Genomic DNA, 23,439 nt, shown 5'->3' with positions numbered 1-23,439 from the left:
TGTGGGCGGGTCTTTGGTTGTGATGTGGGCGGGGTCTTTAGTTTTGTTCTGGGTGGGGTCTTTAGTTGTGATGTGGGCAGGGTCTTTAGTTGTGTTGTGGGCGGGGTCTTTTGTTGTGATGTGGGCGGTGTCTTTAGTTATGTTGTGGGCGGCGTCTTTAGTTGTGTTGTGGATGGGGTCTTTAGTTGTGATGTGGGTGGTGTCTTTAATTGTGATGTGGGCGGGGTCTTTAGTTGTGATGTGGGCGGAGTCTTTAGTTGCGATGTGGGCGGGGTCTTTAGTTGTGATGTGGGCGGGGTCTTTACTTGTGATGTGGCCGGGGTTTTTAGTTGTGATGTGGGCGGGGTCTTTAGTTGTGTTGTAGGCGGGGTCTTTAGTTGTGATGTGTGCAGGGTGTTTAGTTGTGATGTGGGCGGGGTCTTTATTTGTGATGTGGGCGGGATGTTTAGTTGTGATGTAGGCGGGGTCTTTCGATGTGTTGTGGGCGGGGTCTTTTGTTGTGAAGTGGGCGGGGTCTTTAGTTGTGATGTGGGCAGGGTGTTTAGTTGTGATGTGGGTGGGGTCTTTATTTGTGATGTGGGCGGGATGTTTAGTTGTGATGTAGGCGGGGTCTTTCGATGTGTTGTGGGCGGGGTCTTTTGTTGTGAAGTGGGCGGGGTCTTTAGTTGTGATGTGGGCAGGGTCTTTAGTTGTGATGTGGGCGGAGACCTTAGTTGTGATGTGGGCGGGGTCTTTAGTTGTGATGTGTGCGGGGTCTTTAGTTGTAATGTGGCCGTGGTCTTTAGTTGTCTTGTGGGTGGGGTCTTTACCGTGGGCGGGGTCTTTATTTGTGTTGTGGCAGGGTCTTTAGTTGTGATGTGGGCGGGATCCTTAGTTGTGATGTGGGTGGTGTCTTTAGTTGTGATGTGGGCGGGGTCTTTAGTTGTGTTGTGGGCGGGTCTTTAGTTGTGATGTGGGCGCAGTCTTTAGGTGTGATGTGGGCGGAGACTTTCGTTGTGATGTGGGCAGTGTCTTTAGTTGTGATGTGGGCGGTGTCTTTCGTTGTGATGTGGGCGGGATCCTTAGTTGTGATGTGGGTGGGGTCTATAGTTGTGATGTGGGCGCGGTCTTTAGGTGTGATGTGGGTGGGTATTTAGTGGTGATGTGGGCAGGGTCTTTAGTTGTGTTGTCGGTGGGGTCTTTAGTTGTGATTTGGGCGCGGTCTTTAGTTGAGATATGGGCGGTGTCCTTAGTTGTGTTGTGGGCGGGGTCTTTATTTGTGATGTGGGCGGGGTCCTCAGTTGTGATGTGGGCGAGTCTTTACTTGTGATGTGGCCGGGGTTTTTAGTTGTGATGTGGGCGGGGTCTTTAGTTGTGTTGTCGGCGGGGTCTTTAGTTGTGATGTGTGCAGGGTGTTTAGTTGTGATGTGGGCGGGGTCTTTAGTTGTGATGTGGTTGAGGTGTTTAGTTGTGTTGTGGCTGTGTGCATAAGTTGTGATTTGGGCGGGATCTTTATTTGTGTTGTGGGCGGGGTCTTTAGTTGTGTTGTGGGCGGGGTCTTTAGTTGTGATGTGGGTGAGGTCTTTAGTTGTGATGTGGGCGGGTCTTTAGTGGTGATGTGGGCAGCGTCTTTAGTTGTGTTGTGGGCGGGGTCTTTAGTTGTGATGTGGACGAGGTCTTTAGTTGTGATGTGGGCGGGGTCATTAGTTGTGTTGTGGGGGGGGTCTTTAGTTGTGATGTGTGCGGGGTCTTTAGTTGTAATGTGGCCGGGGTCTTTCGTTGTGTTGTGGGTGGGGTCTTTACCGTGGGCGGGGTCTTTATTTGTGTTGTGGGCGGGTCATTAATTCTGATATGGGTGGGGTCTTTAGTTGTGTTGTGGGCGGGGTCTTCAGTTGTGTTGTGGGCGGGGTCTTTAGTTGTGTTGTGGGCGGGTCTTTAGTGGTAATGTGGGCGGGGTGTTTAGTTGTGTTGTGGGCGGGTCTTTAGTTATGTTGTGGGCGGGGTCTTTAGTTCTGATGTGGGCGGTGCCTTTCGTTGTCATGTGAGCGGGGTCTTTCGTTGTGATGTGGGTGCGGTCTTTAGTTCTGATGTGGGTGAGGTCTTTTGTTTTGTTGTGGGCGGGGCCTTTCGTTGTGTTGTAGCTGGGGTCTTTGGATGTGATGTGGGCGGGGCCTTTAGTTGTGTTGTAGGTGGGGTCTTTAGTTGTGATGTGGGCGGGGTCCTCAGTTGTGATGTGGGCGAGTCTTTAGTTGTGATGTGGGCGGGGTCTTTTGTGGTGAAGTGGGCGGGTCTTTAGTTGTGTTGTGGGCGGGTTCTTCAGTTGTGATGTGGAGGAGGTATTTAGTTTTGATGTGGGCGGGGTCTTTAGTTGTGTTGTGGGTGGGGTGTTTAGTTGTGATTTGGGCGGGGTCTTTAGTTGTGATGTGGGCAGAGACTTTAGTTCTGATGTGGGCAGGGTCTTTAGTTGTGATGTGGGCGGGGTATTTTGTTGTGATGTGGGCGGGATCCTTAGTTGTGATGTGGGCGGGGTCTTTAGTTGTGTTGTGGACGGGGTCTTTACTTGTGATGTGGGCGGGGTCTTTAGTTGCGATGTGGCCGGCGTTTTTAGTTGTGATGTGGGCGGGGTCTTTAGTTTTGTTCTGGGTGGGGTCTTTAGTTGTGATGTGTGCAGGGTGTTTAGTTGTGATGTGGGCGGGGTCTTTATTTGTGATGTGGGCGGCATGTTTAGTTGTGATGTAGGCGGGGTCTTTAGTTGTGTTGTGGGCGGGGTCTTTTGTTGTGAAGTGGGCGGGGTCTTTAGTTGTGATGTGGGCGGGGTCTTTACTTGTGATGTGGCCGGGGTTTTTAGTTGTGATGTGGGCGGGGTCTTTAGTTGTGTTGTCGGCGGGGTCTTTAGTTGTGATGTGTGCAGGGTGTTTAGTTGTGATGTGGGCGGGGTCTTTATTTGTGATGTGGGCGGCATGTTTAGTTGTGATGTAGGCGGGGTCTTTAGTTGTGTTGTGGGCGGGGTCTTTTGTTGTGAAGTGGGCGGGGTCTTTAGTTGTGATGTGGGCAGGGTCTTTAGTTGTGATGTGGGTGGGTGCTTTAGGTGTGATTTGGGAGGGATCTTTATTTGTGTTGTGGGCGGGGTCTTTAGTTGTGTTGTGGAAGGGTCTTTAGTTGTGATGTGGGCGGAGCCTTTAGTTGTGATGTGGGCAGGGTCTTCAGTTGTGATGTGGGTGAGGTCTTTAGTTGTGATGTGGGCGGGGTCTTTAGTTGTGATGTGGGCGGGTCTTTAGTTATGATGTGGGCGGGGTCTTTAGTTGTGTTTTGGGCGTGGTCTTTAGTTGTGATGTGGACGAGGTCATTAGTTGTGATGTGGGCGGGGCCTTCAGTTTTGTTGTGGGTGGGGTCTTTAGTTGTGATTTGGCCGGGGTCTTTAGTTGTGATGTGGGCGGAGACTTTCGTTGTGATGTGGGCAGTGTCTTTAGTTGTGATGTGGGTGGTGTCTTTAGTTGTGATGTGGGCGGGATCCTCAGTTGTGATGTGGGTGGGGTCTTTAGTTGTGATGTGGGCGGGGTCTTTAATTGTGTTGTGGGCGGGTCTTTAGTTGTGATGTGGATTGCGTCTTCAGCTGTGTTGTGGGCGAGGTGTTTAGTGTTGTTGTGGGCGGGGCCTTTAGTTGTGTTGTGGGCGGATCTTTAATTGTGAAGTGGGGGGTCTTTAGTTGTGTTGTGGATGGGGTCTTTAATGGTGTTTTGGGCGGGGTCTTTAGTTGTGTTGTGGGTGGGGTCTTTAGTGTGGGCGGGGTCTTTATTTGTGTTGTGGGCGGGTCTTTAATTGTGTATGTGGGTGGGGTCTTTAGCTGTGTTCTGGGCGGGGTCTTCAGTTGTGTTGTGGGCGGGGTCTTTAGTTGTGTTGTGGGCGGGTCTTTAGTGGTAGTGTGGGCGGGGTGTTTAGTTGTGTTGTGGGCGGGTCTTTAGTTGTGTTGTGGGCGGGGTCTTTAGTTCTAATGTGGGCGGTGCCTTTCGTTGTCATGTGGGCGGGGTCTTTAGTTGTGATGTGGGTGCGGTCTTTAGTTCTGATGTGGGTGAGGTCTTTCGTTTTGTTGTGGGCGGGGCCTTTAGTTGTGTTGTAGGTGGGGTCTTTGAATGTGATGTGGGCGGGGTCTTTCGTTGTGTTGTGGGTGGGGTCTTTTGTTGTGATGTGGAAGGGGTCTTTAGTGTTGTTGTGGGCGGGGTCTTTAGTTGTGTTGTGGGCGGATCTTTAGCTGTGATGTGGGGGATCTTTAGCTGTGATGTGGGGGTCTTTAGTGTGGGCGGGGTATTTATTTGTGTGGTGGGCGGGTCTTTAATGGTGATGTGGGTGGGGCCTTTAGTTGTGTTGTGGGCGGGGTCTTCAGTTGTGTTGTGGGCAGTGTCTTTAGTTGTGTTGTGGGTGGGGTCTTTAGTTGTGATGTGGGCAGAGTCTTTAGTTGTGATGTGGCGGGGTCTTTAGTTGTGATGTGGGTGAGGTCTTCAGTTGTGATGTGGGCGGAGTCTTAAGTTGCGATGTGGGCGGGTCTTTAGTTGTGATGTGGGCGGGGTCTTTAGTTTTGTTCTGGGTGGGGTCTTTAGTTGTGATGTGGGCGGGGTCTTTAGTTGTGTTGTGGGCGGGGTCTTTTGTTGTGATGTGGGCGGTGTCTTTAGTTATGTTGTGGGCGGGGTCTTTAGTTGTGTTGTGGACGGGGTCATTAGTTGTGATGTGGGTGGTGTCTTTAGTTGTGATGTGGGCGGGGTCTTTAGTTATGTTGTGGGCGGGGTCTTTAGTTGGGTTGTGGATGGGGTCTTTAGTTGTGATGTGTGCAGGGTGTTTAGTTGTGATTTGGGCGGGGTCTTTATTTGTGATGTGGGTGGGATGTTTAGTTGTGATGTAGGCGGGGTCTTTAGTTGTGTTGTGGGTGGGGTCTTTTGTTGTGAAGTGGGCGGGGTCTTTAGTTGTGATGTGGGCAGGGTCTTTAGTTGTGATGTGGGCGGGGTCTTTACTTGTGATGTGGCCGGGGTGTTTAGTGTTGTTGTGGGCGGGGTCTTTAGTTGTGTTGTGGGCGGATCTTTAATTGTGAAGTGGGGGGTCTTTAGTTGTGTTGTGGATGGGGTCTTTAATGGTGTTTTGGGCGGGGTCTTTAGTTGTGTTGTGGGTGGGGTCTTTAGTGTGGGCAGGGTCTTTATTTGTGTTGTGGGCGGGTCTTTAATTGTGTATGTGGGTGGGGTCTTTAGCTGTGTTGTGGGCGGCGTCTTCAGTTGTGTTGTGGGCGGGGTCTTTAGTTGTGTTGTGGGCGGGTCTTTAGTGGTAGTGTGGGCGGGGTGTTTAGTTGTGTTGTGGGCGGGTCTTTAGTTGTGTTGTGGGCGGGGTCTTTAGTTCTAATGTGGGCGGTGCCTTTTGTTGTCATGTGGGCGGGGTCTTTAGTTGTGATGTGGGTGCGGTCTTTAGTTCTGATGTGGGTGAGGTCTTTCGTTTTGTTGTGGGCGGGGCCTTTAGTTGTGTTGTAGGTGGGGTCTTTGAATGTGATGTGGGCGGGGTCTTTAGTTGTGTTGTGGGCGGGGTCTTTAGTGGTGTTGTGGGCGGGGTCTTTAGTTGTGTTGTGGGCGGGTCTTTAGTTGTGTTGTGGGTGGGGTCTTTAGTGGTGTTGTGGGCGGGGTCTTTAGTTGTGTTGTGGGCGGATCTTTAGCTGTGATGTGGGGGGTCTTTAGTTGTGTTGTGGGTGGGGTCTTTAGTGTGGGCGGGGTATTTATTTGTGTTGTGGGCGTGTCTTTAATGGTGATGTGGGTGGGGCCTTTAGTTGTGTTGTGGGCGGGGTCTTCAGTTGTGTTGTGGGCAGTGTCTTTAGTTGTGTTGTGGGTGGGGTCTTTAGTTGTGATGTGGGCAGAGTCTTTAGTTGTGATGTGACGGGGTCTTTAGTTGTGATGTGGGTGAGGTCTTTAGTTGTAATGTGGGCGGAGTCTTAAGTTGCGATGTGGGCGGGTCTTTAGTTGTGATGTGGGCGGGTCTTTAGTTGTGATGTGGGCGGGGTCTTTAGTTTTGTTCTGGGTGCGGTCTTTAGTTGTGATGTGGGCGGGGTCTTTAGTTGTGTTGTGGGCGGGGTCTTTTGTTGTGATGTGGGTGGTGTCTTTAGTTATGTTGTGGGCGGGGTCTTTAGTTGTGTTGTGGACGGGGTCATTAGTTGTGATGTGGGTGGTGTCTTTAGTTGTGATGTGGGCGGGGTCTTTAGTTATGTTGTGGGCGGGGTCTTTAGTTGGGTTGTGGACGGGGTCTTTAGTTGTGATGTGTGCAGGGTGTTTAGTTGTGATTTGGGCGGGGTCTTTATTTGTGATATGGGCGGGATTTTCAGTTGTGATGTAGGCGGGGTCTTTAGTTGTGTTGTGGGTGGGGTCTTTTGTTGTGAAGTGGGCGGGGTCTTTAGTTGTGATGTGGGCAGGGTCTTTAGTTGTGATGTGGGCAGGGTCTTTACTTGTGATGTGGCCGGGGTTTTTAGTTGTGATGTGGACGGGGTCTTTAGTTGTATTGTCGGCGGGGTCTTTAGTTGTGATGTGTGCAGGGTGTTTAGTTGTGATGTGGGCGGGGTCTTTATTTGTGATGTGGGCGGGATGTTTAGTTGTGATGTAGGCGGGGTCTTTAGTTGTGATGTTGGCAGGGCCTTTAGCTGTGATGTGGGTGGGTGCTTTAGGTGTGGTTTGGGCGGGATCTTTATTTGTGTTGTGGGTGGGGTCTTTAGTTGTGATGTGGTGGGGTCTTTAGTTGTGATGTGGGCGGGGTCTTTATTTGTGTTGTGGGTGGGGTCTTTAGTTGTGATGTGTGCAGTGTCTTTAGTTGTGATGTGGGTGAGGTCTTTAGTTCTGATGTGGGCGGAGTCTTAAGTTGCGATGTGGGCGGGTCTTTAGTTGTGATGTGGGCGGGGTCTTTAGTTTTGTTCTGGGTGGGGTCTTTAGTTGTGATGTGGGCGGGGTCTTTAGTTGTGTTGTGGGCGGGGTCTTTTGTTGTGATGTGGGCGGTGTCTTTTGTTATGTTGTGGGCGGGGTCTTTAGTTGTGTTGTGGACGGGGTCATTAGTTGTGATGTGGGTGGTGTCTTTAGTTGTGATGTGGGCGGTGTCTTTAGTTGCAATGTGGGCGGGGTCTTTAGTTGTGATGTGGGCGGGGTCTTTACTTGTGATGTGGCTGGGGTTTTTAGTTGTGATGTGGGCGGGGTCTTTAGTTGTGTTGTAGGCGGGGTCTGTAGTTGTGATGAGTGCAGGGTGTTTAGTTGTGATGTGGGCGGGGTCTTTATTTGTGATGTGGGCGGGATGTTTAGTTGTGATGTAGGCGGGGTCTTTCGTTGTGTTGTGGGCGGAGTCTTTTGTTGTGAAGTGGGCGGGGTCTTTAGTTGTGATGTGGGTGGGTGCTTTAGGAGTGATTTGGGAGGGATCTTTATTTGTGTTGTGGGCGGGGTCTTTAGTTGTGTTGTGGAAGGGGTCTTTAGTTGTGATGTGGGTGGCGTCTTTAGTTGTGATGTGGGCGCTGTCTTTAGTTGTGATGTGGGCAGGGTCTTCAGTTGTGATGTGGGTGAGGTCTTTAGTTATGATGTGGGCGGGGTCTTTAGTTGTGTTTTGGGCGTGGTCTTTAGTTGTGATGTGGACGAGGTCATTAGTTGTGATGTGGGCGGGGTCTTTAGTTGTGATGTGGGCGGGGTCTTTAGTTGTGATGTGGGCGGGGTGTTTAGTTGTGATGTGGGCGGGGTCTTTAGTTGTGATGTGGGCGGGTCTTTAGTTATGATGTGGGCGGGGTCTTTAGTTGTGTTTTGGGCGTGGTCTTTAGTTGTGATGTGGACGAGCTCATTAGTTGTGATGTGGGCGGCGTCTTCAGTTGTGTTGTGGGCGGGGTCTTTAGTTGTGTTGTGGACGAGCTCATTAGTTGTGATGTGGGCGGGGTCTTTAGTTGTGTTGTGGGTGGGGTCTTTAATTGTGATGTTGGCAGGGTCTTTAGTTGTGATGTGGGCGGACACTTTCGTTGTGATGTGGGCAGTGTCTTTAGTTGTGATGTGGGTGGGGTCTTTAGTTCTGATGTGGGCGGGGTCTTTAGTTGTGTTGTGGGCGGGTCTTTAGTTGTGATGTGGGCGTGGTCTTTAGGTGTGATGTGGGCGGAGACTTTCGTTGTGATGTGGGCAGTGTCTTCAGTTGTGATGTGGGCGGTGTCTTTAGTTGTGATGTGGGCGGGATCCTTAGTTGTGATGTGGGTGGGGTCTACAGTTGTGATGTGGGCGGGGTCTTTAGTTGTGTTGTGGGCGGGTCTTTAGTAGTGATGTGGGCGCGGTCTTTAGGTGTGATGTGGGTGGGTATTTAGTGGTGATGTGGGCAGGGTCTTTAGTTGTGTTGTCGGTGGGGTCTTTAGTTGTGATTTGGGCGCGGTCTTTAGTTGAGATATGGGCGGTGTCCTTAGTTGTGTTGTGGGCGGGGTCTTTATTTGTGATGTGGGCGGGGTCCTCAGTTGTGATGTGGGCGAGTCTTTAGTTGTGATGTGGGCGGGGTCTTTTGTGGTGAAGTGGGCGGGTCTTTAGTTGTGTTGTGGGCGGGTTCTTTAGTTGTGATGTGGAGGAGGTCTTTAGTTTTGATGTGGGCGGGGTCTTTAGTTGTGTTGTGGGTGGGGTGTTTAGTTGTGATTTGGGCGGGGTCTTTAGTTGTGATGTGGGCAGAGACTTTAGTTCAGATGTGGGCAGGGTCTTTAGTTGTGATGTGGGCGGGGTATTTTGTTGTGATGTGGGCGGGTTCCTTAGTTGTGATGTGGGCGGGGTCTTTAGTTGTGATGTGGGCGGGGTCTTTAGTTGTGTTGTGGGCGGGGTCTTTACTTGTGATGTGGGCGGGGTCTTTAGTTGTGATGTGGGTGGGTTCTTTAGTTGTGATTTGGCCGGGGTCTTCAGTTTTGTTGTGGGTGGGTTCTTTAGTTGTGATTTGGCCGGGGTCTTCAGTTGTGATGTGGGCGGAGACTTTCGTTGTGATGTGGGCAGTGTCTTTAGTTGTGATGTGGGTGGTGTCTTTAGTTGTGATTTGGCGGGATCCTTAGTTGTGATGTGGGTGGGGTCTTTAGTTGATGTGGGCGGGGTCTTTAGTTGTGTTGTGGGCGGATCTTTAGTTGTGATGTGGGGGGTCTTTAGTTGTGTTGTGGGCGGGGTCTTCAGTTGTGTTGTGGGCGGGGTCTTCAGTTGTGTTGTGGGCGGGTCTTTAGTGGTAGTGTGGGCGGGGTGTTTAGTTGTATTGTGGGCGGGTCTTTAGTTGTGTTGTGGGCGGTGCCTTTCGTTGTCATGTGGGCGGGGTCTTTAGTTGTGATGTGGGTGCGGTCTTTAGTTCTGATGTGGGTGAGGTCTTTCGTTTTGTTGTGGGCGGGGCCTTTAGTTGTGTTGTAGGTGGGGTCTTTGAATGTGATGTGGGCGGGGTCTTTAGTTGTGTTGTGGGTGGGGTCTTTTGTTGTGATGTGGAAGGGGTCTTTAGTGGTGTTGTGGGCGGGGTCTTTAGTTGTGTTGTGGGCGGATCTTTAGCTGTGATGTGGGGGATCTTTAGCTGTGATGGGGGTCTTTAGTGTGGGCGGGGTATTTATTTGTGTTGTGGGCGGGTCTTTAATGGTGATGTGGGTGGGGCCTTTAGTTGTGTTGTGGGCGGGGTCTTCAGTTGTGTTGTGGGCAGTGTCTTTAGTTGTGTTGTGGGTGGGGTCTTTAGTTGTGATGTGGGCAGAGTCTTTAGTTGTGATGTGGGCGGGGTCTTCAGTTGTGTTGTGGGCAGTGTCTTTAGTTGTGTTGTGGGTGAGGTCTTTAGTTGTGATGTGGGCGGAGTCTTAAGTTGCGATGTGGGCGGGTCTTTAGTTGTGATGTGGGCGGGGTCTTTAGTTGTGTTGTGGGCGGGGTTTTTTGTTGTGATGTGGGCGGTGTCTTTAGTTATGTTGTGGGCGGGGTCTTTAGTTATGTTGTGGGCGGGGTCTTTAGTTGTGTTGTGGACGGGGTCATTAGTTGTGATGTGGGTGGTGTCTTTAGTTGTGATGTGGGCGGGGTCTTTAGTTATGTTGTGGGCGGGGTCTTTAGTTGGGTTGTGGACGGGGTCTTTAGTTGTGATGTGTGCAGGGTGTTTAGTTGTGATTTGGGCGGGGTCTTTATTTGTGATGTGGGCGGGATGTTTAGTTGTGATGTAGGCGGGGTCTTTAGTTGTGTTGTGGGTGGGGTCTTTTGTTGTGAAGTGGGCGGGGTCTTTAGTTGTGATGTGGGCGGGGTCTTTAGTTGTGATGTGGGCGGGGTCTTTACTTGTGATGTGGCCGGGGTGTTTAGTGTTGTTGTGGGCGGGGTCTTTAGTTGTGTTGTGGGCGGATCTTTAATTGTGAAGTGGGGGGTCTTTAGTTGTGTTGTGGATGGGGTCTTTAATGGTGTTTTGGGCGGGGTCTTTAGTTGTGTTGTGGGTGGGGTCTTTAGTGTGGGCGGGGTCTTTATTTGTGTTGTGGGCGGGTCTTTAATTGTGTATGTGGGTGGGGTCTTTAGCTGTGTTGTGGGCGGGGTCTTCAGTTGTGTTGTGGGCGGGGTCTTTAGTTGTGTTGTGGGCGGGTCTTTAGTTGTGTTGTGGGCGGGGTCTTTAGTTCTAATGTGGGCGGTGCCTTTCGTTGTCATGTGGGCGGGGTCTTTAGTTGTGATGTGGGTGCGGTCTTTAGTTCTGATGTGGGTGAGGTCTTTCGTTTTGTTGTGGGCGGGGCCTTTAGTTGTGTTGTGGATGGGGTCTTTGAATGTGATGTGGGCGGGGTCTTTAGTTGTGTTGTGGGTGGGGTCTTTTGTTGTGATGTGGAAGGGGTCTTTAGTTGTGTAGTGGGCGGGGTCTTTAGTGGTGTTGTGGGCGGGGTCTTTAGTTGTGTTGTGGGCGGATCTTTAGCTGTGATGTGGGGGGTCTTTAGTTGTGTTGTGGGTGGGGTCTTTAGTGTGGGCGGGGTATTTATTTGTGTTGTGGGCGGGTCTTTAATGGTGATGTGGGTGGGGCCTTTAGTTGTGTTGTGGGCGGGGTCTTCAGTTGTGTTGTGGGCAGTGTCTTTAGTTGTGTTGTGGGTGGGGTCTTTAGTTGTGATGTGGGCAGAGTCTTTAGTTGTGATGTGGCGGGGTCTTTAGTTGTGATGTGGGTGAGGTATTTAGTTGTAATGTGGGCGGAGTCTTAAGTTGCGATGTGGGCGGGTCTTTAGTTGTGATGTGGGCGGGGTCTTTAGTTTTGTTCTGGGTGGGGTCTTTAGTTGTGATGTGGGCGGGGTCTTTAGTTGTGTTGTGGGCGGGGTCTTTTGTTGTGATGTGGGCGGTGTCTTTAGTTATGTTGTGGGCGGGGTCATTAGTTGTGATGTGATTGGTGTCTTTAGTTGTTTGGTGGGCGGGGTCTTTAGTTGTGTTGTGGACGGGGTCATTAGTTGTGATGTGATTGGTGTCTTTAGTTGTTTGGTGGGCGGGGTCTTTAGTTAAGTTGTGGGCGGGGTCTTTAGTTGGGTTGTGGACGGGGTCTTTAGTTGTGATGTGTGCAGGGTGTTTAGTTGTGATTTGGGCGGAGTCTTTATTTGTGATATGGGCGGGATTTTCAGTTGTGATGTAGGCAGGGCCTTTAGTTGTGTTGTGGGTGGGGTCTTTTGTTGTGAAGTGGGCGGGGTCTTTAGTTGTGATGTGGGCAGGGTCTTTAGTTGTGATGTGGGCGGGGTCTTTACTTGTGATGTGGCCGGGGTTTTTAGTTGTGATGTGGACGGGGTCTTTAGTTGTATTGTCGGCGGGGTCTTTAGTTGTGATGTGTGCAGGGTGTTTAGTTGTGATGTGGGCGGGGTCTTTATTTGTGATGTGGGCGGGATGTTTAGTTGTGATGTAGGCGGGGTCTTTAGTTATGTTGTGGGCGGGGTCTTTTGTTGTGAAGTTGGCGGGGTCTTTAGTTGTGATGTTGGCAGGGTCTTTAGCTGTGATGTGGGTGGGTGCTTTAGGTGCGATTTGGGCGGGATCTTTATTTGTGTTGTGGGTGGGATCTTTAGTTGTGATGTGGGAAGGGTCTTTAGTTGTGATGTGGTGGGGTCTTTAGTTGTGATGTGGGCGGGGCCTTTATTTGTGTTGTGGGTGGGGTCTTTAGTTGTGATGTGTGCAGTGTCTTTAGTTGTGATGTGGGTGAGGTCTTCAGTTGTGATGTGGGCGGAGTCTTAAGTTGCGATGTGGGCGGGTCTTTAGTTGTGATGTGGGCGGGGTCTTTAGTTTTGTTCTGGGTGGGGTCTTTAGTTGTGATGTGGGCGGGGTCTTTAGTTGTGTTGTGGGCGGGGTCTTTTGTTGTGATGTGGGCGGTGTCTTTAGTTATGTTGTGGGCGGGGTCTTTAGTTGTGTTGTGGACGGGGTCATTAGTTGTGATGTGGGTGGTGTCTTTAGTTGTGATGTGGGCGGGGTCTTTAGTTGTGTTGTGGGCGGGGTCTTTTGTTGTGAAGTGGGCGGGGTCTTTAGTTGTGATGTGGGCAGGGTCTTTAGTTGTGATGTGGGTGGGTGCTTTAGGTGTGATTTGGGAGGGATCTTTATTTGTGTTGTGGGCGGGGTCTTTAGTTGTGTTGTGGAAGGGTCTTTAGTTGTGATGTGGGCGGAGTCTTTAGTTGTGATGTGGGCGCTGTCTTTAGTTGTGATGTGGGCAGGGTCTTCAGTTGTGATGTGGGTGAGGTCTTTAGTTGTGATGTGGGCGGGGTCTTTAGTTGTGATGTGGGCGGGTCTTTAGTTATGATGTGGGCGGGGTCTTTAGTTGTGTTTTGGGCGGGGTCTTTAGTTGTGTTTTGGGCGTGGTCTTTAGTTGTGATGTGGACGAGGTCATTAGTTGTGATGTGGGCGGGGTCTTCAGTTTTGTTGTGGGTGGGTTCTTTAGTTGTGATTTGGCCGGGGTCTTCAGTTTTGTTGTGGGTGGGTTCTTTAGTTGTGATTTGGCCGGGGTCTTCAGTTGTGATGTGGGCGGAGACTTTCGTTGTGATGTGGGCAGTGTCTTTAGTTGTGATGTGGGTGGTGTCTTTAGTTGTGATTTGGCGGGATCCTTAGTTGTGATGTGGGTGGGGTCTTTAGTTTGATGTGGGCGGGGTCTTTAGTTGTGTTGTGGGCGGGTCTTTAGTTGTGATGTGGATTGCGTCTTCAGCTGTGTTGTGGGCGGGGTGTTTAGTGTTGTTGTGGGCGGGGCCTTTAGTTGTGTTGTGGGCGGATCTTTAATTGTGAAGTGGGGGGTCTTTAGTTGTGTTGTGGATGGGGTCTTTAATGGTGTTTTGGGCGGGGTCTTTAGTTGTGTTGTGGGTGGGATCTTTAGTGTGGGCGGGGTCTTTATTTGTGTATGTGGGTGGGGTCTTTAGCTGTGTTGTGGGCGGGGTCTTCAGTTGTGTTGTGGGCGGGGTCTTTAGTTGTGTTGTGGGCGGGTCTTTAGTTGTGTTGTGGGCGGTGCCTTTCGTTGTCATGTGGGCGGGGTCTTTAGTTGTGATGTGGGTGCGGTCTTTAGTTCTGATGTGGGTGAGGTCTTTCGTTTTGTTGTGGGCGGGGCCTTTAGTTGTGTTGTAGGTGGGGTCTTTGAATGTGATGTGGGCGGGGTCTTTAGTTGTGTTGTGGGTGGGGTCTTTTGTTGTGATGTGGAAGGGGTCTTTAGTGGTGTTGTGGGCGGGGTCTTTAGTTGTGTTGTGGGCGGATCTTTAGCTGTGATGTGGGGGATCTTTAGCTGTGATGTGGGGGGTCTTTAGTGTGGGCGGGGTATTTATTTGTGTTGTGGGCGGGTCTTTAATGGTGATGTGGGTGGGGCCTTTAGTTGTGTTGTGGGCGGGGTCTTCAGTTGTGTTGTGGGCAGTGTCTTTAGTTGTGTTGTGGGTGGGGTCTTTAGTTGTGATGTGGGCAGAGTCTTTAGTTGTGATGTGGCGGGGTCTTTAGTTGTGATGTGGGTGAGGTCTTTAGTTGTGATGTGGGCGGAGTCTTAAGTTGCGATGTGGGCGGGTCTTTAGTTGTGATGTGGGCGGGGTCTTTAGTTGTGTTCTGGGCGGGGTCTTTTGTTGTGATGTGGGCGGTGTCTTTAGTTATGTTGTGGGCGGGGTCTTTAGTTGTGTTGTGGACGGGGTCATTAGTTGTGATGTGGGCGGGGTCTTTAGTTATGTTGTGGGCGGGGTCTTTAGTTGGGTTGTGGACAGGGTCTTTAGTTGTGATGTGTGCAGGGTGTTTAGTTGTGATTTGGGCGGGGTCTTTATTTGTGATGTGGGCGGGATGTTTAGTTGTGATGTGGGCGGGGTCTTTAGTTGTGTTGTGGGCGGGGTCTTTTGTTGTGATGTGGGCGGTGTCTTTAGTTATGTTGTGGGCGGGGTCATTAGTTGTGATGTGATTGGTGTCTTTAGTTGTTTGGTGGGCGGGGTCTTTAGTTGTGTTGTGGACGGGGTCATTAGTTGTGATGTGATTGGTGTCTTTAGTTGTTTGGTGGGCGGGGTCTTTAGTTATGTTGTGGGCGGGGTCTTTAGTTGGGTTGTGGACGGGGTCTTTAGTTGTGATGTGTGCAGGGTGTTTAGTTGTGATTTGGGCGGAGTCTTTATTTGTGATATGGGCGGGATTTTCAGTTGTGATGTAGGCAGGGCCTTTAGTTGTGTTGTGGGTGGGGTCTTTTGTTGTGAAGTGGGCGGGGTCTTTAGTTGTGATGTGGGCAGGGTCTTTAGTTGTGATGTGGGCGGGGTCTTTACTTGTGATGTGGCCGGGGTTTTTAGTTGTGATGTGGACGGGGTCTTTAGTTGTATTGTCGGCGGGGTCTTTAGTTGTGATGTGTGCAGGGTGTTTAGTTGTGATGTGGGCGGGGTCTTTATTTGTGATGTGGGCGGGATGTTTAGTTGTGATGTAGGCGGGGTCTTTAGTTATGTTGTGGGCGGGGTCTTTTGTTGTGAAGTTGGCGGGGTCTTTAGTTGTGATGTTGGCAGGGTCTTTAGCTGTGATGTGGGTGGGTGCTTTAGGTGCGATTTGGGCGGGATCTTTATTTGTGTTGTGGGTGGGATCTTTAGTTGTGATGTGGGAAGGGTCTTTAGTTGTGATGTGGTGGGGTCTTTAGTTGTGATGTGGGCGGGGCCTTTATTTGTGTTGTGGGTGGGGTCTTTAGTTGTGATGTGTGCAGTGTCTTTAGTTGTGATGTGGGTGAGGTCTTCAGTTGTGATGTGGGCGGAGTCTTAAGTTGCGATGTGGGCGGGTCTTTAGTTGTGATGTGGGCGGGGTCTTTAGTTTTGTTCTGGGTGGGGTCTTTAGTTGTGATGTGGGCGGGGTCTTTAGTTGTGTTGTGGGCGGGGTCTTTTGTTGTGATGTGGGCGGTGTCTTTAGTTATGTTGTGGGCGGGGTCTTTAGTTGTGTTGTGGACGGGGTCATTAGTTGTGATGTGGGTGGTGTCTTTAGTTGTGATGTGGGCGGGGTCTTTAGTTGTGTTGTGGGCGGGGTCTTTTGTTGTGAAGTGGGCGGGGTCTTTAGTTGTGATGTGGGCAGGGTCTTTAGTTGTGATGTGGGTGGGTGCTTTAGGTGTGATTTGGGAGGGATCTTTATTTGTGTTGTGGGCGGGGTCTTTAGTTGTGTTGTGGAAGGGTCTTTAGTTGTGATGTGGGCGGAGTCTTTAGTTGTGATGTGGGCGCTGTCTTTAGTTGTGATGTGGGCAGGGTCTTCAGTTGTGATGTGGGTGAGGTCTTTAGTTGTGATGTGGGCGGGGTCTTTAGTTGTGATGTGGGCGGGTCTTTAGTTATGATGTGGGCGGGGTCTTTAGTTGTGTTTTGGGCGGGGTCTTTAGTTGTGTTTTGGGCGTGGTCTTTAGTTGTGATGTGGACGAGGTCATTAGTTGTGATGTGGGCGGGGTCTTCAGTTTTGTTGTGGGTGGGTTCTTTAGTTGTGATTTGGCCGGGGTCTTCAGTTTTGTTGTGGGTGGGTTCTTTAGTTGTGATTTGGCCGGGGTCTTCAGTTGTGATGTGGGCGGAGACTTTCGTTGTGATGTGGGCAGTGTCTTTAGTTGTGATGTGGGTGGTGTCTTTAGTTGTGATTTGGCGGGATCCTTAGTTGTGATGTGGGTGGGGTCTTTAGTTTGATGTGGGCGGGGTCTTTAGTTGTGTTGTGGGCGGGTCTTTAGTTGTGATGTGGATTGCGTCTTCAGCTGTGTTGTGGGCGGGGTGTTTAGTGTTGTTGTGGGCGGGGCCTTTAGTTGTGTTGTGGGCGGATCTTTAATTGTGAAGTGGGGGGTCTTTAGTTGTGTTGTGGATGGGGTCTTTAATGGTGTTTTGGGCGGGGTCTTTAGTTGTGTTGTGGGTGGGATCTTTAGTGTGGGCGGGGTCTTTATTTGTGTATGTGGGTGGGGTCTTTAGCTGTGTTGTGGGCGGGGTCTTCAGTTGTGTTGTGGGCGGGGTCTTTAGTTGTGTTGTGGGCGGGTCTTTAGTTGTGTTGTGGGCGGTGCCTTTCGTTGTCATGTGGGCGGGGTCTTTAGTTGTGATGTGGGTGCGGTCTTTAGTTCTGATGTGGGTGAGGTCTTTCGTTTTGTTGTGGGCGGGGCCTTTAGTTGTGTTGTAGGTGGGGTCTTTGAATGTGATGTGGGCGGGGTCTTTAGTTGTGTTGTGGGTGGGGTCTTTTGTTGTGATGTGGAAGGGGTCTTTAGTGGTGTTGTGGGCGGGGTCTTTAGTTGTGTTGTGGGCGGATCTTTAGCTGTGATGTGGGGGATCTTTAGCTGTGATGTGGGGGGTCTTTAGTGTGGGCGGGGTATTTATTTGTGTTGTGGGCGGGTCTTTAATGGTGATGTGGGTGGGGCCTTTAGTTGTGTTGTGGGCGGGGTCTTCAGTTGTGTTGTGGGCAGTGTCTTTAGTTGTGTTGTGGGTGGGGTCTTTAGTTGTGATGTGGGCAGAGTCTTTAGTTGTGATGTGGCGGGGTCTTTAGTTGTGATGTGGGTGAGGTCTTTAGTTGTGATGTGGGCGGAGTCTTAAGTTGCGATGTGGGCGGGTCTTTAGTTGTGATGTGGGCGGGGTCTTTAGTTGTGTTCTGGGCGGGGTCTTTTGTTGTGATGTGGGCGGTGTCTTTAGTTATGTTGTGGGCGGGGTCTTTAGTTGTGTTGTGGACGGGGTCATTAGTTGTGATGTGGGCGGGGTCTTTAGTTATGTTGTGGGCGGGGTCTTTAGTTGGGTTGTGGACAGGGTCTTTAGTTGTGATGTGTGCAGGGTGTTTAGTTGTGATTTGGGCGGGGTCTTTATTTGTGATGTGGGCGGGATGTTTAGTTGTGATGTGGGCGGGGTCTTTAGTTGTGTTGTGGGCGGGGTCTTTTGTTGTGATGTGGGCGGTGTCTTTAGTTATGTTGTGGGCGGGGTCTTTAGTTGTGTTGTGGACGGGGTCATTAGTTGTGATGTGGGTGGTGTCTTTAGTTGTGATGTGGGCGGGGTCTTTAGTTATGTTGTGGGCGGGGTCTTTAGTTGGGTTGTGGACGGGGTCTTTAGTTGTGATGTGTGCAGGGTGTTTAGTTGTGATTTGGGCGGGGTCTTTATTTGTGATGTGGGCGGGATGTTTAGTTGTGATGTAGGCGGGGTCTTTAGTTGTGTTGTGGGTGGGGTCTTTTGTTGTGAAGTGGGCGGGGTCTTTAGTTGTGATGTGGGCAGGGTCTTTAGTTGTGATGTGGGCGGGGTCTTTACTTGTGATGTGGCCAGGGTGTTTAGTGTTGTTGTGGGCGGGGTCTTTAGTTGTGTTGTGGGCGGATCTTTAATTGTGAAGTGGGGGGTCTTTAGTTGTGTTGTGGATGGGGTCTTTAATGGTGTTTTGGGCGGGGTCTTTAGTTGTGTTGTGGGTGGGGTCTTTATTTGTGTTGTGGGCGGGTCTTTAATTGTGTATGTGGGTGGGGTCTTTAGCTGTGTTGTGGGCGGGGTCTTCCGTTGTGTTGTGGGCGGGGTCTTCCGTTGTGTTGTGGGCGGGGTCTTTAGTTGTGTTGTGGGCGGGTCTTTAGTTGTGTTGTGGGCGGGGTCTTTAGTTCTAATGTGGGCGGTGCCTTTCGTTGTCATGTGGGCGGGGTCTTTAGTTGTGATGTGGGTGCGGTCTTTAGTTCTGATGTGGGTGAGGTCTTTCGTTTTGTTGTGGGCGGGGCCTTTAGTTGTGTTGTGGATGGGGTCTTTGAATGTGATGTGGGCGGGGTCTTGTGTTGTGGGTGGGGTCTTTTGTTGTGATGTGGAAGGGGTCTTTAGTTGTGTAGTGGGCGGGGTCTTTAGTGGTGTTGTGGGCGGGGTCTTTAATTGTGTTGTGGGCGGATCTTTAGCTGTGATGTGGGGGGTCTTTAGTTGTGTTGTGGGTGGGGTCTTTAGTGTGGGCGGGGTATTTATTTGTGTTGTGGGCGGGTCTTTAATGGTGATGTGGGTGGGGCCTTTAGTTGTGTTGTGGGCGGGGTCTTCAGTTGTGTTGTGGGCAGTGTCTTTAGTTGTGTTGTGGGTGGGGTCTTACGTTGTGATGTGGGCAGAGTCTTTAGTTGTGATGTGGCGGGGTCTTTAGTTGTGATGTGGGTGAGGTATTTAGTTGTAATGTGGGCGGAGTCTTAAGTTGCGATGTGGGCGGGTCTTTAGTTGTGATGTGGGCGGGGTCTTTAGTTTTGTTCTGGGTGGGGTCTTTAGTTGTGATGTGGGCGGGGTCTTTAGTTGTGTTGTGGGCGGGGTCTTTTGTTGTGATGTGGGCGGTGTCTTTAGTTATGTTGTGGGCGGGGTCTTTAGTTGGGTTGTGGACGGGGTCTTTAGTTGTGATGTGTGCAGGGTGTTTAGTTGTGATTTGGGCGGGGTCTTTATTTGTGATATGGGCGGGATTTTCAGTTGTGATGTAGGCGGGGCCTTTAGTTGTGTTGTGGGTGGGGTCTTTTGTTGTGATGTGGCCGGGGTTTTTAGTTGTGATGTGGACGGGGTCTTTAGTTGTATTGTCGGCGGGGTCTTTAGTTGTGATGTGTGCAGGGTGTTTAGTTGTGATGTGGGCGGGGTCTTTATTTGTGATGTGGGCGGGATGTTTAGTTGTGATGTAGGCGGGGTCTTTAGTTATGTTGTGGGCGGGGTCTTTTGTTGTGAAGTTGGCGGTGTCTTTAGTTGTGATGTTGGCAGGGTCTTTAGCTGTGATGTGGGTGGGTGCTTTAGGTGCGATTTGGGCGGGATCTTTATTTGTGTTGTGGGTGGGATCTTTAGTTGTGATGTGGGAAGGGTCTTTAGTTGTGATGTGGTGGGGTCTTTAGTTGTGATGTGGGCGGGGCCTTTATTTGTGTTGTGGGTGGGGTCTTTAGTTGTGATGTGTGCAGTGTCTTTAGTTGTGATGTGGGTGAGGTCTTTAGTTGTGATGTGGGCGTAGTCTTAAGTTGCGATGTGGGCGGGTCTTTAGTTGTGATGTGGGCGGGGTCTTTAGTTTTGTTCTGGGTGGGGTCTTTAGTTGTGATGTGGGCGGGGTCTTTAGTTGTGTTGTGGGCGGGGTCTTTTGTTGTGATGTGGACGGGGTCATTAGTTGTGATGTGGGTGGTGTCTTTAGTTGTGATGTGGGCGGGGTCTTTAGTTATGTTGTGGGCGGGGTCTTTAGTTGTGTTGTGGACGGGGTCATTAGTTGTGATGTGGGTGGTGTCTTTAGTTGTGATGTGGGTGGGTGCTTTAGGTGTGATTTGGGAGGGATCTTTATTTGTGTTGTGGGCGGGGTCTTTAGTTGTGTTGTGGAATGGTCTTTAGTTGTGATGTGGGCGGAGTCTTTAGTTGTGATGTGGGCGCTGTCTTTAGTTGTGATGTGGGCAGGGTCTTCAGTTGTGATGTGGGCGGGGTCTTTAGTTGTGATGTGGGCGGGTCTTTAGTTATGATGTGGGCGGGGTCTTTAGTTGTGTTTTGGGCGTGGTCTTTAGTTGTGATGTGGACGAGGTCATTAGTTGTGATGTGGGCGGTGTTGTGTATGTAACCGTTTACCTTTAAGGGAACTATAGAATGTAACCGTTCGCCTTTAAGAGCACTACTTTAGGGTGGCACTATCTATTGGCTCATGTATACTGTAATACCGATAGTGACCACACCAGTATATAAGGGTTGTGATACGTTAACTTGGGCAGAATCGCCCGAGCCTCTGAGTCGTAAAGACGTGTTTTATTTTGTTAACAGTGGAGTCTGTGATTATTTATAATACAACCCACAGACTTAACATTGGCGACGAGTCAGGATTCGAACCCTGCGGCAGTTGTTCCACGGCGGCTTCGTCCGAAGACAGGACGTTGAAGAGAGGTTTCAATCCTCACCAGTCTGGAACCGACAGGCTGGAAGCGACAGGCATTAGGACCCTGAAGCCTCCATAACCTCGTGGGTAAGCCGCAGCGTTGGCTGCAAAGACAGGGCGATCGCAATCCCTGATAAGAGCCGCGGTGAAACGCGTGAGCGGGTAAGCCAGAGCCCGGGAGGGAGCGAGCAAGAGCCGCGCGAGCGGGTGAGCCAGAGGCCGGGGGCCGCTTTCAAGTGCGAGGCGCAGCCGGGCCATCGATCGCATCCGCTGATAAGGCCCGCACTCGGGCTGAAAGTCAGCGTCGGGGAACGGGTGATAACCGCCATTGAAGTGGGCGGAGAGCGCCGAGAAGCGCGGGAAAACCGCCATCGAAGTGGGCGGGGAGAGCGAGAAGCGCGGGAAAGCCGCCATTTTTCGCGGGGAAACCGCTGAAGAAGAAGGAAGAAGCGGGAAACCGCCATCTTGGAAATTATTAAGAATTTCAGGAAAGTAATAAGATTTTTCAGAAAGGCTGGTGTGTTCTCAAGAAGAGAGGGAAAATAAGTATAAGTACAGCAATACTTGTGGTGTTCTCAAGAAGAGAGAAGAAAATTAATAATAAGTAAAGTAATACTTGTACTGTACTCGAAAAGAGAAGAAGATGCCTAAGCGAGGAAATATTAATGACTTTAATGCTGAAATAGAAGACTGGGCCACGTATGTGGAACGCATAGAAATATATTGCGTAGCCAACGAAATTGAGGATGACAACAAGGCAATAACTTTGTTAAATTCGATGGGAGCAAAAACATACGGGCTTTTGAAACATCTAATAGCACCAGTTAAACCAGTGGACCAGACCTTCGAAGAGATCGTAACAGTGTTGAAGGATCACTTGAACCCCACACCGTTGATGCTGGCTGAACGATTTAAATTTTACGCCAGAACCCAGAGGCAAGATGAAAGCAATGCGGAATACTTAGTCGAACTGCGTAAGCTAGCGAAATACTGCCAGTTTGGAGGGAATTTGACAGAGGCGCTGCGGGACAAGTTCGTATGCGGCTTGGCCAAAGAAGGAACGCAGAAGCGACTTCTGGAAGAAAACGACCTCACACTGGACAGGGCTGTCCTCATAGCTTCATCGCACGAAGCCGCAGCGAAAGGGACGGCGGAAATGCAGCTAAAGGCGGCGGCACTCGGGGTGGACCAAATTACAGCAAGCACTCCCAAATGCTACCGTTGTGGAAAGACAACGCACGACCAGAATCAGTGCTGGTTTAAGAACCAAGAGTGCAGGAAATGTGGCAAACTGGGTCACATCGCAAAGGTATGCAGGTCCGGAAAGAAGACCAACAAGCAAAGGAAGCCACCACCACAAGAAAAGTACAACAAGGTGCATCAGGTGGCTGAAAAGAGTTCAGACGAACAAAATTCAGACTCAGACCCAAACAGCCAGGAGTTGGATAGTCTGAGAATCCACAATGTGGGTAAAGTAAATGATCTACAGACGATCTGGGTCACACTAAAAATAGCTGGAGTCCAAGTACGAATGGAGCTGGACACGGGATCAGCTGTATCAGTCATCAACCAAAAGGACTACCACCGACTATTCTCTCACATACCCTTAAGAAATACCAAGTTCGTATTACAGACATACACGGGGCATCGCGTATACCCCATGGGGAAAATAAGAGTCAAGGTGAGAGATAGGGGTAAAGTACACCCAAGAATGAATTTGTACGTACTACCTGAGGGAGGACCACCACTTCTAGGACGGGAGTGGATCAAGAAAATAGACATGGAATGGCACTACCGACAAGCAATGACGAGTGAGGACTCGGTGCAGACAAGCAGCTCAGACTCTGAGCCGGAAGACGATAAGTCCAGCTTATGTATGAAAAACAAGGTTAACATTAACTCACAGACTAAGGTTGGAAAATCGATGGCGTGCATAAAGACAGAGAATTCTGAGTCTGTTCAAGCTACAGACATATGCATTACGGAGGAACACCGGGCTCGAACTCAACGCTATTTCAAAGTACAACAACAATTAGAACAATTAAGTTACCGCCTCGTACAAGAGATGAAAACAATGAAAAAGTTCTATGACACCGAATGGGAGAGTCTGGAAAGACAACAGAACCTACTGGCTCAAGCAGAGAGCGACCATAGAGCCATCGTGACCAATTACCGATCACATCTCCCTGATGATGTTCAGGGGTTAGAATATTTGCATGATCTAGAGATACAGCAGAAGGGCAAATCACGCTGCACTGAGGATTTTGTTCTGCAATTAGAGACGGAGCTAGTGCAGGCAAAGTTAAGAGAAGTTGAATCACAGGGTGCTCTTAAGGAGATGCAGAAACAAATCTTGGACATGGAAAAGAGAAACGCTTCTTTACCTGATGAGAATAATGTGGCCATGTTGCAAGAGGAGCTTATAGGGGCGAAACTGAAAGAAGCTAAGCAAAGGATGTTGGAACTTGAAACGCAGAACCAAATCAGCGGTAATCAGCTATGTCAAGCAGAGAAGGAGTGCAAGGGTCTACATGAGAAGGTGCAATATCTCTCAGCCCAAAATAAGGGACTACTCACTCAGTTAAATGAAAGTAAACGGGAAATGGCTGAGATGGACTGCAAGAATAAAGAAGAGTTGATGGCAGTGAGACTTCGAGAGGCAGATAGCATAGCAGCCTTGGCTGAACTCCAACAGGAAATTGCGAAAGAAACAAATGAAGAGGAATCTTCAGGAAGCCAGGATTTTATTCCAGTTCTTCTCTACGACTCCTTACAAGCAGAGTGCGAGAAGTTGAAAAAACAGTATGAACAGGCCCAGACTACAATTCTGGAGGGGGTTAACTCAGCAACCTCCGAAAAGCTAGTTTCGTTGGAAGTATATGAGCAACTAAAGGTTGAACATGAGCAAGAAGTCCAAAGGCTGCAGGAAATTCTTGAGGAGCTCAGGGCCAAGACAGACTCATCGGTAGAAGTTCCATACATAGATGAGGATGTAGAGGTGAAAGACATGGCAGAACTCATAAAAATATGGAAGGAAGCCCAAGACAAATATGAGGCGGCAATTACCGAGGTTGACCGACTTGAAGAACAGTTTCAACTGGGAATGGGCCCTGAACATGAGCTAGAGAGCATCGAGGCGCAACTTCTCCAAGCACTGGACGCCAAAGTACAAGAGGAAGAGAAGATGAAAGCATTGGAGAAAATGATGGATGAAATGGAGGAGTACGCTGAATTACGTCCAGGGGAACAGGAGAATGGG

This window comes from Somniosus microcephalus, chromosome 8 (genome assembly GCF_052327205.1).
Source record: "Somniosus microcephalus isolate GS21.2 chromosome 8, FLI_Smic_1.0, whole genome shotgun sequence".
In the NCBI taxonomy this organism is placed as follows: domain Eukaryota; kingdom Metazoa; phylum Chordata; class Chondrichthyes; order Squaliformes; family Somniosidae; genus Somniosus; species Somniosus microcephalus.
Note: the sequence above shows the minus strand (reverse complement) of the source record.